The sequence below is a fragment of the Castor canadensis genome, chromosome 4 (assembly GCF_047511655.1).
Source record: "Castor canadensis chromosome 4, mCasCan1.hap1v2, whole genome shotgun sequence".
In the NCBI taxonomy this organism is placed as follows: domain Eukaryota; kingdom Metazoa; phylum Chordata; class Mammalia; order Rodentia; family Castoridae; genus Castor; species Castor canadensis.
The window spans coordinates 169,868,031-169,881,188 of NC_133389.1; the positions used below are offsets into that span (position 1 = coordinate 169,868,031).

Consider the following 13,158-nt stretch of genomic DNA (forward strand, 5'->3'; position numbering starts at 1 on the left):
AACCTCAGAGGGAAAATGCCATTTTTTAAAATTGGGTCTGTGCTGAACATGTACAAATTTTTCTTCTTGTCATGATTCCCTAAGCAATATAGTATAACAGCTATTTACATAGAGTTTATGTTGAATTAGTATTACAAGCACTCTAGAGATGACTGAAAGTGTACAGGAGGGTGGGCACAGGTTGTATGTAGATACCACATGTATGTAGTATGCAGATGACTACATTCATGTAGCATGTAAACACAGCTATATGTACATGGTATGTAAAAGCCACTGCGTTTTGTACACACTTGAGCATCTGCTGATTTTGGTATCTGCTTTGGGAAGAGGGCTGGAAGACCCCCTTTTGGATATAAGCAAAAAGTGTATTTCTCCTTACTTTCTTCTGTATTATATCAGTTCTCATAGTATTTTTTTTACCCTAACATGATATTAATGGTAGAGTATGCTGAATTACAGAATCATGCTTCTTCCCTGACTGTTAATATGCTTTTTTTTTTTTTACCATACTGGGGTTTGCGCTCAGGGCCTTGCACTTGCAAGACAGGTGCTCTACCACTTGAGCCCCTCCCCGTTTGAAAAAGCCACACAGTGGCTTTTTCAAAGGTCTTAGATGGTGTAAACAGAAACTGCTTTAGCTGACTGCACAGGAATATCAACACAGAACTGCAAGGTTAGTTAGTGGAGGCTGAAATTCCACACTTTTAATGAATCGTAGTGGGTTATCGGTGAGGTTACAGCACTGAGCTCCATGAAATAAATATTTCATACAATTATAAAATAAGATTAACTGTTCAGATATTATTTATTATTTTAAAATATTTAGCACTTTATCCCTCAAAATTATTATTTACCAAGTAAAAGTTGCTATCATTAAAGGATAAAGGACTATATGTAATAATCATGCTACAAAATCATTTATTCATACTATACATAACTTTATTATATAAAGTAAATATATAAAAATGCAAATGTGAACAACCTAAATTATATATGCACTGTTCCTTGCATTACAATATAGAGCACTTTACCTCGAAATAATTGTTGCTATTTAATAGCATCAGTACTTAGTGCTAGCAGTACTAGTACTTAGTAATCATTTACCAAAAAATGTTATTTAGGCTCAAACATACTACATTTAGTAAGGGTTTAAATAAAATCATTGTATATATATATTATATATATAATATATATATACATAATACTTTATATGCCATAAAAATAAGGTAGTACTATTTCTCCTAAAATATTAACAAATAAATCCCTAAATATGCCTACATAAAGCTCGAATACATTTATAATAACATAATATAATATAGTTATAACAATTATTTCAGAATACTTGGAAAATACAGAAAATAGGAAAAAAATCTCACATATTCAACTCCCAGTGACAACCTCTTCTTGACATTTTAGTCAATTTCCTTTTGTTCTTTTTTTAATACAAAAGTTGTGATATTATTGATGTTATTTTCCTTGCTTGTGAAAACAAGAATTCAGAATTTTGTATCCTACTTTTAAAAAATAATATTATAGCCATTTCATTTTCCAAGTTTTTATACAATCTTCACAAATATAATTTCAACCATAGTAATATTTCATTTATTATAGTAACATAGCTATCATTTCTAACAGGAAATTTAAATTCTTTCTAAATAATTGTTGCACTTATTCTTTGGATAGTTTTTAGTAAGTCTTCATTAGAATTATAGAGATATTTTCCTATTATCTATATTTTACTATTTTAAAATGCCTACTTAATTTTTTTCTTTATTCATATATTCATATGTGCATACATCGTTTGGGTCATTTCTACCCCCACCACCCACCATCTGCCCCCTCCCTCTACCTCCCACCCCTCTCACTTCCAGGCAGACCTTCTCTCCAATTTCATTGAAGAGAAGACATAAGCAACAATAAGAAAGACAAAGCATTTTTGCTAGTTGAGATAAGGATAGCTATACAGAAAGATTCTTCGCATTGCTTCCATGCACAAGTGTATTACAACCTGAATTGATTCACTTCTACCTGACTTCTCCCTACTTCCCGGTCACCTTCCCATATTGACCACTGTCGCTTTAAGGTTTCTGTATTAGTTCCTCTGCAGTGGGGACATCAAACACTTTCAAGTTTCAGGTTTCCTACCCATCCCCATTCCTCCCGTATGTGCTCTCTCTTTAGCGTGTGACCCAAGTCCAACCACATTGCTGTATTTGCCCTAGATCTAAAGTTTGCATATGAGGGAGAGCATACAATTTTTGGTCTTCTGAGCCTGGCTAACCTCACTCAGGATGATTTTCTCCAGTTCCATCCATTTACTTGTGAATGATAAGATTTCATTCTTCTTCATGGCTGAGTAGAATTCCATTGTGTATAGACACCACATTTTCTTAATCCATTTGTCAGTGGTGGGGCATCTTGGCTGTTTCCATAACTTGGCTATTGTGAATAGCACTGCAATAAACATGGGTGTGCAGGTGCCTCTGGAGTAATCTGTGTCGCATTCCTTTGGGTAGATCCCCAGGAGTGGAATTGCTGGATCATATGGCAGATCTATGTTTTGACTTTTAAGGAGCCTCCATATTTTTTTCCAGAGTGGTTGCACTAGCTTGCATTCCCACCAACAGTGTAAGAGGGTTCCTTTTTCCCCACATCCTCGCCAACACCTGTTGTCAGTGGTGTTTTTGATGATGGCTATTCTAACAGGGGTGAGGTGGAATCTTAGTGTGGTTTTAATTTGCATTTCCTTTATTGCTAGAGATGGTGAACATTTTTTCATGTGTTTTTTGGCCATTTGAATTTCTTTTGAGAAAGTTCTATTTAGTTCACTTGCCCATTTCTTTATTGGTTCATTGATTTTGGGAGAGTTTAGTTTTTTAAGTTCCCTGTATTTTCTGGTTATCAGTCCTTTGTCTGATGTATAGCTAGCAAATGTTTTCTCCTACTCTGTGGGTTGTCTCTTCAGTTTAGAGACCATTTATTTTGTTGTGCAGAAGCTTTTTAATTTTATGTAGTCCCATTTGTCCATCCTTTCTCTTAATTGCTGAGCTGCTGGGGTTCTATTGAGGAAGTCTTTGCCTATACCTATTGCTTCCAGAGTGTTTCCTGCTCTTCCCTGTACTACATAGTTTAGGGTCTGATATTAAGGTACTTGATCCATTTTTGAGTTGATACTAGTACAGGGTGATAAACACGGATCTAGTTTCAGTTTTTTTGCAGGCAGATAACCGCTTTTCCCAGCAACATTGGTTGAAGAGGCTGTCTTTTCTCCAACATATATCTTTGTCACCTTTGTCAAAAATAAGGTGGGCATAGCTGTGTGGATTCATATCCGGGTCCTCTATTCTGTTCCACTGGTCTTCATGTCTGTTTTTGTGCCAGTACCATGCTGTTTTTATTGCTATGGCTTTGTAATATAGTTTGAAGTCAGGTATTGTGATACCTCCAGCATTGCTCTTTTTGCTGAGCATTGCCTTGGCTATTTGTAGTCTCTTATGTTTCCAAATGAACTTTAGGGTGGATTTTTCAATCTCTGTGATGAATGTCATTGGGATTTTTATGAGCATGTAGATTGCTTTTGGTAGTATAGCGATTTTTACTATGTTGATTCTACCAATCCATGAGCATGGGAGATCTCTCCACTTTCTATAGTCTTCCTCAATCTCTTTCTTCAGTGGTTTGTAGTTCTCCTTGTAGAGGTCTTTCACATCCTTTGTTAAGTTTACTCGTAGGTATTTGATTTTTTTGAGGCTATTGTAAATGGAATTGTTTCCATATATTCTTTCTCAAATTTTTGGTTGTTAGTGTATAGAAAAGCTAATGATTTTGTAAGTTTATTTTGTATCCTGCCACCTTGCTATAGCTGTTTATGGAGTCTAGGAGTTTTGGGGTAGAGTTTTTTGGGTCTTTAAGATATAGGATCATGTCGTCTGCAAATAGGGATATTTTGACAGTTTCTTTACCTATTTGTATTCCTTTTATTTCTTCTTCTTGCCTAATTGCTCTGGCTAGGAATTCCAGGACTATGTTGAATAGGAGTGGAGATAGTGAGCATCCTTGACTCATTCCTAATTGTAGGGGAAATGGTTTCACTTTTTCTCCATTAAGTATATGATGTTGGCTATAGGTTTGTCATATATAGCTTTTATAGTATTGTGGTACTTTCCTTCTATTCCTAATTTTCTTAGAGCTTTTAGCATAAAGTGGTGTTGGATCTTATCAAAGGCTTTTTCTACATCTATTGAGATGATCAAGTGGTTTTTGTCTTTGCTTCTGTTAATGTGGTTTATTACGTTTATTGATTTTCATATGTTGAACCACCCCTGCATCCCTGGGATGAAGCCTACTTGGTCATGGTGAATGATCTTTTTGATGTGTTGCTGAATTCGGTTTGCCATTATTTTGTTGAGGATTTTTGCATCAATGTTCATTAAGGAGATTGGCCTACAGTTCTCCTTTTTTGGAGGTGTCTTTGCCTGGTTTTGGGATGAGTATAATACTGGCTTCATAAAATGAGTTAGGCAGTGTCCCTTCCCTTTCTATTTCATGGAACAGTTTAAGGAGGGTTGGTATCAGTTCTTCTTTAAAGGTCTGATAGAATTCAGCTGAGAATCCATCCGGTCCTGGACTTTTCTTTTTTGGGAGGCTCTTCATTTTTGCTTCAATTTCATTTTGTGTTATAGATCTATTCAGGTGATTAATATCTTCTTGGTTCAATTTTGGGTGGTCATAAATATCTAGAAATTTGTCCATTTCATCAAGATTTTCAAATTTATTGGATTATAGGTTCCCAAAGTAGTCTCTGATGATTCCCTGCGTTTCTGTGGTGTTTGTTGTTATCTCCCCATTTGCATTTCTGACTTTACTGATTTGGGGTTTTTCTCTCCTCATTTTAGTCAGGTTTGCCAGGGGTCTGTCAATCCTGTTTATTCTTTCAAAGAACCATCTTTTTGTTTCGTTGATTCTTTGTATGGTTTTTTTTGTTTGTTTCCATTTCATTAATTTCAGCCCTTATTTTTATTATCTCTCTCCTTCTGCTTGTTTTGGGTTTTGTTTGTTCTTGTTTTTCTAGGAGTTTGAGGTGTAGCCTTAGGTCATTGATTTGAGATCTTTCTGTCCTTTTAATATACGCACTCATGGCTATGAACTTTCCTCTCAGGACTGCCTTTGCTGTGTCCCATAGGTTCTGGTAGATCACGTTTTCATTTTCATTAACTTTCAGGAACCTTTTAATTTCCTCTTTTATTTCATCAATGACCCATTGATCTTTGAGCAATGTGTTGTTCAGCTTCCAGTTGTTTGCATGTCTTTTTACTGTTGTTTTTGTTGTTGATTTCTAGTTTTAATGCATTATGATCAGATAGAATGCATGGGATTATTTCTGTTTTCTTATATTTCTTGAGACTTGCTTTGTGCCCTAAGATATGATCAATTTTAGAAACAGTTCCATGGGCTGCTGAGAAGAATGTATGTTGTGCAGGAGTTGGATGAAATACTCTGTAGACATCAACTAGGTCCATTTGATCTATGGTGTGATTTAGTTCTAGAATTTCTTTATTGATTTTTTGTTTGAATGACCTATCTATTGGTGATAGGGGGATAGTAAAGTCTCCTACTACCACTGTATTGGAGTCTATATGTGCTTTTAAGTCCTTTAAAGTATGTTTGACGAAATTGGGTGCACTGAGATTGGGTGCATATAGGTTGATAATTATTTCCTTTTTGTGTACTTCCCCTTTTATTAGTATGGAGTGTCCTTTATCTCGTTTGATCAATGTAAGTTTGAAGTCTACTTTGTCTGAGATAAGTATTGCTACTCCTGCCTGTTTTCGGGGTCCATTGGCTTGGTAAATCTTCTTCCAATCTTTCACCCTAAGCCAGTGCTTATTTCTGTCAATAAGATGGGTCTCCTGTAAACAACAGATTGTTGGATCTTCCTTTTTGATCCAGTTTGCCAGATGGTGTCTTTTGATGGTAGAGTTAAGTCCGTTAACATTCAGTGTTAGTATTGATAGGTATGTGGTGTTTCCTGTCATGTAGTTGTTTTTGTTGTTTAAGGGTTTGATTGTGTGCAGCTGAATCAATGTTACTCTCTGATTACTTGTCTTTTCTTTTCCTGTGGTTTGGTGCTGCCTGTCCTTTCATGGTTTTGTTTGCTTTTAATTTCTGTGTGCAGAATTCCTTGAAGAATCTTTTGTAATGGTGGCTTGGTGGTCATATATTGTTTTAGTTTCTGCTTATCATGGAAGACTTTTACTGCTCCATCTATTTTGAGTGATAGTTTTGCTGGGTAGGGTATCCTAGGATTGAAGTTATTTTTATTCAGTACCCAGAATTCCTCACTCCATGCTCTTGTTTTTAAGGTTTCCGTTGAGATATCTGCTGTGATTTTGATGGGTTTACCTTTGTATGTTATTTATTTTTTCTCTCTTACAGCCTTCAATATTTTTTCTCTATTCTCTGTGCTTGTTGTTTTAATGATAATATGTCGTGGGGTAGTTCTATTTTGGTCAAGTCTGTTTGGTGTCCTGGCAGCTTCCTGTACCTGAATGGGCATAGCTTTCTCTAAGTTTGGGAAATTTTCTGTTTCTATTTTGTTGAATATATTATGAATCCCTTTTGCTTGCATCTTTTCTCCTTCTTCTATGCCCATGATTCTCAGGTTTGGTCTTTTGATGGAGTCAGTGAGTTCTTGCATATTCCTTTCGCAGGTCTTGAGTTGTTTGACTAATAGCTCTTCAGTTTTTCCTTTAATTTCCATTTTATCTTCAAGTTCTGAGATTCTGTCTTCCGCTTGTTCTAGTCTCCTGGAGTGCCTTTCTTTCTTCTTTTTTTTTTCCTTAAAATTTTTTTTATTATTCATATGTGCATACAATGCTTGGGTCATTTCTCCCCCCTGCCCTCACCCTCTCTGGAGTGCCTTTCCATTGTGACTTGTATTCCTGTTTCATTCTTTTTTTCTGAGGGTTTCCATACCATGGGTATGTCTATTTTTAGTCTTTAATTCATTTATCTCTCTTTATAGTGTTCTCTGTTTCCATTTTCTTTATTTCCCCTGAATCCCATATTAAATTATTTTTTGGGGGAGAATGGCTTCCACCCATTTTCATCTTCCCATCACTCCACTTGGTACTGTGCAACTATGTTTTTGATAGGCTAGTTGGTGGTTTCAGTCACCTGTTTTCTTTCCCTTGGTTTAATTTTGTTTTGTGGCTGTATTGGGTTTGTAGCTAAGTATGTGTGTTGGTCTGGATGTAATTTAATATTTGCTAATTCACAATAGTAAAACTAACAACAACAACAAAAAAAACCCAAAGAGATGAGCAAACAAACAAGAAACAGAACAAACAAAGAGACAAACAAACAAACAAAAAATTCCAGGTTCAGGAACAATAGAATTTCAGTCTTAGTTTAAGTTCTGGTGTTACTCCTTCAGCATCCAATTCTGGTGTTGGTATTTAAACAGAAGCTCTGTCATATTCTCACCAGGTGGTTGGCTAGTGTTTTGTTTTTTTTTTCTTCTGCCTTTCAGAGGCAGCTGCTTGGTCAGCTCCTCCCTCAGTGAGGTGTGGCAGTTTAAGTTTTTATGTTGTCCTCAGATTCCGGAATCAGCTCTGTAGCCCACCAGCTGTCCTGCTTTGGAGTTGGGTTTTCACCATGCTTGATTACTGGGGGCTTGTTTCTTTGCCTCACCCCCTTTCTCTGGGGTTAGGTCAGTGATCCATCAGCCAACCTCCTGCTGTCAGCATGTTGTGATGGTTTGCTGATTATTTTTCAGTTTTGCAGTGTCACTTGTCTTTGGATGTTGCTCACTGGCTCAGGAGATGAGCTTTGTGGACCGCTACCTGCCCTATTTCAGGCAGCAGCTTATAACCCACCCGCTGTTGGCCCATCTGCCTTTCCAGCTTTTGTTTACTGAATATTGTTCAGGTTTTTTTGTGGAGGGGGGGTTGGTCAGTCTGTCCAGGGGGCTATGCTGGTTTATCCCAGGGGTGGCTGGGGGGAATAGTGCATGATGCTTGGTGCTCACCTGTTTGGTCTGCTGAATGTCTCCCAAACAGGTTTGGAGCTGGTGTTTGGTGGTGGTCGGAGACCTCCTGTTTTCTCAGTGTAACGTGGCATGGAGAAGCTTTCCATGGGCTAGGGGTTCAGGGTATCAAAGTTTTGATTCTCCTTGCTGCTTTATTTCTGCCAAGTGTGGCTCCAGTGTCTCAGTGAGGTTTTGGAGTCATGGAGCTCACACTGTCTGCTTCTGTGTCCCCGTCACCATCTTGGATCCTCTGTCTACTCATTTTAAACAACCACTTACTATAAATCTTTTTAATTCATATGAAATTTACATATTTCCATTTAAGATGCATGGAATTTACTTCAGCATGCAGAAGAGGCTGAGTTCAGAGTCTTGGGGATGCATTCATTTTTTGCTAATGATATTTAGGTTTTTTAAGGCTCTATTCCTAGAACTGTCTGAAGAAAATGAGTCAGTAGTGATGTAAGGAATATTTTCCCTATCAGTGCTTTGCTTAAACTTTATTGTATAACTAAATTGACACATGTTTTAACAAATCAAATGATACAGAAACACTTAAGAAAATTTAATAACCTGTTCTCTACTCTTGTTGAGTCATCTACCCCACCCTGATAACGGTGCTAACATTTGATGCATAGATTTCTCTTTCTTAATGCTGTGTTTAAAAGTAAATATATAAACACATTGAGAGTCTGGTTGGTTTTTTAAATAGAATTCTACCACACACATTATTCTACGTTGTCTTTTTCTCTTGGTAGTATATCCTGGACATCTCCGGAACCACAGTGTGCACAGTAACATGCAGTGTGAGCTCACTGTTATCCACCCATTCTGTACAGTGGACATCCACATTGTTTGAAGGTAGATTTTTTTGCCAATATACCAAGTATTGTACTAAAAATTCTTAAATACGTATTCTTACCTATTGATTTTTCTTTCCATAGGGTACATTCTTCTAAGTGAAATCCCTGAAAGCATATGGATATTTTAATTTCAGCAGATGTTTCCAGATTAATTTCAGAAAACACTGCAGCAAATGACATTCTCCACAGTTTTCTATTAGAGTCCCAACTTCTGGCCTGTGCTCAACCATAGTAGCTCCTGTGGTTCTCTTCATGATGACAATCTGAATTGAAAAATTGTCTTCCTTAATTAACATTCCATGCTACTAATGGGGTTAGGCACATTTGCAAGTGTCTCTTGATAACCTACACTCTCTCTGTTATAAATTGTCTATTCTTTCATTGGTTGTTTCTCTTAAGGATTAGTAGGAGGAATTTGTGTGCAAGCAGAAATAACACATGGCCTGTTACATATGAGGTAATTATTTTGTGATCTACTATTTGCTCTTCAATTTCATTCATGACATCTTTCTTTACATAGCTTAAAAATAATTATGGCTGGACTGGAGATGTAACTCAGCGGTAAAGTGCTGTCCTTACATGTGAGAGGTCCTGGGTTTGATCCCCAGCAATGCAAAAAAAAAAAAAAGCTATCCCTCAATAAAAATTATAGTTTTCCAACTGGGCAGGTGACTCACACCTGCAATCCCAGCACTCAAGAAGCTGAGGTAAGAGGATCATGAATCTGAAGCCAGCCTGGGCCACATGAGACCCTGTTATAGAAAGAAGGGAGAAAGAGAGAGAGAGGGTAAGGGAGGGAGAGGGAGAAATTTATAGTTTAGACATTGGATATTTTTGAGGTACTCGGGCTTGAACTCAGAACCTACACCTTGAGTTACTCCATCAGCCCCCACTTTTTTTGTGATGGGTGTTTTTGAGAAAGGGTCTCACAAACTATTTGCCTGGGCTGGCTTCAACCCATGATCCTCCTAATCTCTGCCTCATGAGTCAGTAGGATAACAGGCATGAGCCACCAGCACCTGGCAACATCGGATTTTTTACTTCTTCAAGTGTATTCTGCAAGTTTGTATTGTGAGGTTTTAGAGCTGGATACTTCACAAATCTTGCTTTTGTTATTGAAAAATTCCTGAAACTTCACTGTTAAATTTCTTTTCTTTCTTTCCTTCCCTCCCTCCCTCCCTCTTTCCTCCCTTCCTTACTTCCTCCTTCCTTCCCTTCCTCTTTCCCTCCCTTCCTCCCTTTTCATTCATTCTTCTTTTCTTCCTTCCCTCTTTCCTTCCATCCCTCCCTTCCTCTCTCCTTCTTCCTTCCTTCCTTCCTTCCCTACTTCCTCCCCTTTTCCCTCCCTCCCTTCCTCCCCTCCTTTTGTACAGACACATGATCTCCCCATATAGTCCAGGCTGGCCTCAAACTTGAGGTCCTCCCACCTCAGCCCCCTGAATGCTAGAATTGCACCACCATCCCTGACTCTGCATAGTTTCTTACCATTTTAGGTTACAGTACCACTTTGAGAAGCCAAGGGAAATTATGATATATAAATACCCCAGGAAAAGCATATAAACATCAGTCCACAATATTTTACACTATTTTCAATAAAGGAAATTAATTTTTTATTTCTACAGGATATAAAAGCGATCATTATGGTTAGGTTTCCTTCTTACTTTTTAAGCAAAAGTTAATGGCCATTCTTGAAAACAATATGCAAAATTGTTGAAAAGATATGCAAAAACATCCAAAACTGTCCATATAAAAAACAAAAAGTTTACTTTAATCTGTTCAATGTGAATTTAATAGGAAAGTTGCTGTTGCTTAGTTTGAATGACAGGATGAAGTTGTGGAGCGCTGTTTGATGAAATGCTAATGTCATCTTTGCCAGCCAGTGGAGTTCCCTCTTTGCTTTGGCTGACAAGTGATGAAAAAACTCATTTGCAGTGACAGTTACAAGAGCAGTAATGGAATGCACTCCCGTGGTGCACTTTGCACTCTATCCAGATTTCTCCCATCCTCTCTCAGCTTAAGCCATGTACCTTTAAGTCCTTTGTGAGGTCATTTTTTGGCAGTGTGAGGGGTTGATCTCAGTAAGTTAAGGATCATGAACACATATTTAATTTCAAGATCAGTGGAGCAGAAATATCCATCAAAAGGTTTCTACAGGGTTCCAGGTGTCTACACATTTTTGCCTACAAAAAAATGAAAAAAAAAGGCGACTCTCAGCCTCAGACTAAGGACATTTTTTTTCTTTCATTGAAAACTTAATACAGTTGCCTCCTCCTGTCTCCTTTTCCAGAGCAGCAGATTGAACAGAAGAGTTCACAGTGGCTCTGAAGCTTTCCTAATAACAGCTTTGAGTGGAAAGAATTACCAACATAAGTCAAGCCATGAAAAAACTCATCCATGTCCAATTGTCCAAAGTAAATGTTCCTTTATTATCATCATCCCCTATCCTTCCCTGCTTTTGTTTTTGGGGTGTGTGTGTGTGCGTGTTTGTTTTCGGGGTGTGTGTGTGTGTGTGTGTGTTTATGTGTATATTTGTGTGAGTGATTCAAATGCTTAATGCTTAGTTTTTAGATCTTTTATTCAGTTTTAAAGAAGAATGAAATTTTGTCATTTGCAGGTAAATGGATGGAACTGGAGAACATCATTTTCAGTGAAGTTAGCCCGGCACAGAAGGCCGAACATCACGTGTTTTCTCTCATGTGTGGAATACAGACCTAATACAAATACAGCAATATTATGAAAAACAGGTTATACGAAGGTCACATATGAGTGAGGGAGGGCAAAAGAAGGAAGTTAAGACGATGAAATATGGCTGATGTATTTCCAATACAAGAATGAATATAGAATTTTTAAACCTGTTGAAGTCACCATAAGAAGGCACTAAGGTAGGAAGGAGAAAAATAGAGGAGGTGAGCCAATTTGGGTTATAATACATACATACATGGAAATGTCACAATGAAACACCCTGTATAGCTATCTTAAACAAACAAAAAGTCTTTTTTTATACAAAAACATAGAACAGGAAGGCAAAACAGGTCCTGTCTGAAGGGGGATAGATAGGTACGGTGGGAGGGGGAGGATACAAGGTAATGGTGTATGAGGATTAATGTGGTGGAAATACTTTGTGCGCATGTATGTAAATGGAAAAACAAGACACATTGAAACTATTCCAGGAATGAGGAGAGAGGGTAAAAAGGAGAATGATGGAGAGGATGAATTCAACTATGATATACTGTGAGAACTTTTGTAAATGTCACAATGTACACCCAGTTCAATAACAATAAAAATAAATAAATTTTTTTAGAAAAGAAAATTTTTGTCTATAGAAAAAGTATATTCTATTGTCCTTCCTTGATTGAAAAAAAAAAATCTTGAGGAAGTGGTGACTTGAGGTCCCGAGTCTGGTGGAGCTCATATCTTTCATGGAACTGGGTTGGATTTACTGCAGAAAGGCCAGCCACTGCCTTTGCCATCCTTGTCTGCTTGTGTGTTCTGCCACAGAACACACATGTTGCCGGTCCAAAGCTGCAGGTTCAGATGTGCTGTCCAGAGGCACAGGCTCCATCTCTTCCCAAAATGTTCAGATTCATTTTTTAGTGGAAGTTTTACTCTAGGAATTCCGTTCTGAAGTTATCAATGACCTTTGCAGGTCCAAAAGAAAACAGAGTCTTGAATGGTCAAGTCAGCACAAGAAAGGAAAGCCCAAAGGGCTAAATGTAGAGCTGACAATCCCTCTGCCATCTTGTTCAAAATATTAGAAGAAAGGCAGGAATTCTGGAGGGGGTGGTATCACTTCATTAAGGAACCACCTTGGTTATCTTCCTGTGCATCAGGCCACAAGCAGCTCTACCACTTCTGGGACACATGGCTTCCCAAGATTTCTGCAATCATATGTAGGCAATTTCCTTTTTACTTAGACACATGGAAAGCAAGCTCAGAGAGAGATTTTTGTGCTGGAGCAAAGACACTTTGGATAGAGTTTTAATCTTTAACTGAATTAGCATCAATCTTTTTCAGAATGTTTCCTGCTTTGTTTTCCTTTTAAAGTGGAATCCAGTCAAGTTGCACACATGTCATTTGCTATCTCTCTTCAATTTTCCCCTGTTCTGACTTTTTGAAGAGAGTAGGCAAATTGCCCACAGTTTGCATTTGTCTGATTGCTTCAGTGGGTTTTTTAACCTCTTTTAACCCTACTATATTCTATAAATATGAAGTTAGTTGCTCATGATTTGACAAGATTAAGGTTAGACCTCTCATGTAAACATAGGC

At 37.6% G+C, this 13,158-nt stretch overlaps 1 long non-coding RNA gene across 2 annotated transcripts in view; it reads left to right on the top strand.

The window, feature by feature from the left end:
- Positions 1-12,192, top strand: part of LOC109678817 (uncharacterized) — a 40,072-nt gene extending 27,880 nt beyond the window's left edge. For both annotated transcript variants that reach the window (XR_012447390.1, XR_012447391.1), the window contains exons 3-6: positions 8,788-8,890; positions 8,974-9,349; positions 11,180-11,303; positions 11,507-12,192. This is a non-coding gene — a long non-coding RNA (uncharacterized lncRNA). The remainder of the gene's footprint in view (positions 1-8,787; positions 8,891-8,973; positions 9,350-11,179; positions 11,304-11,506) is intronic.
- Positions 12,193-13,158: the final 966 nt, after the last annotated feature.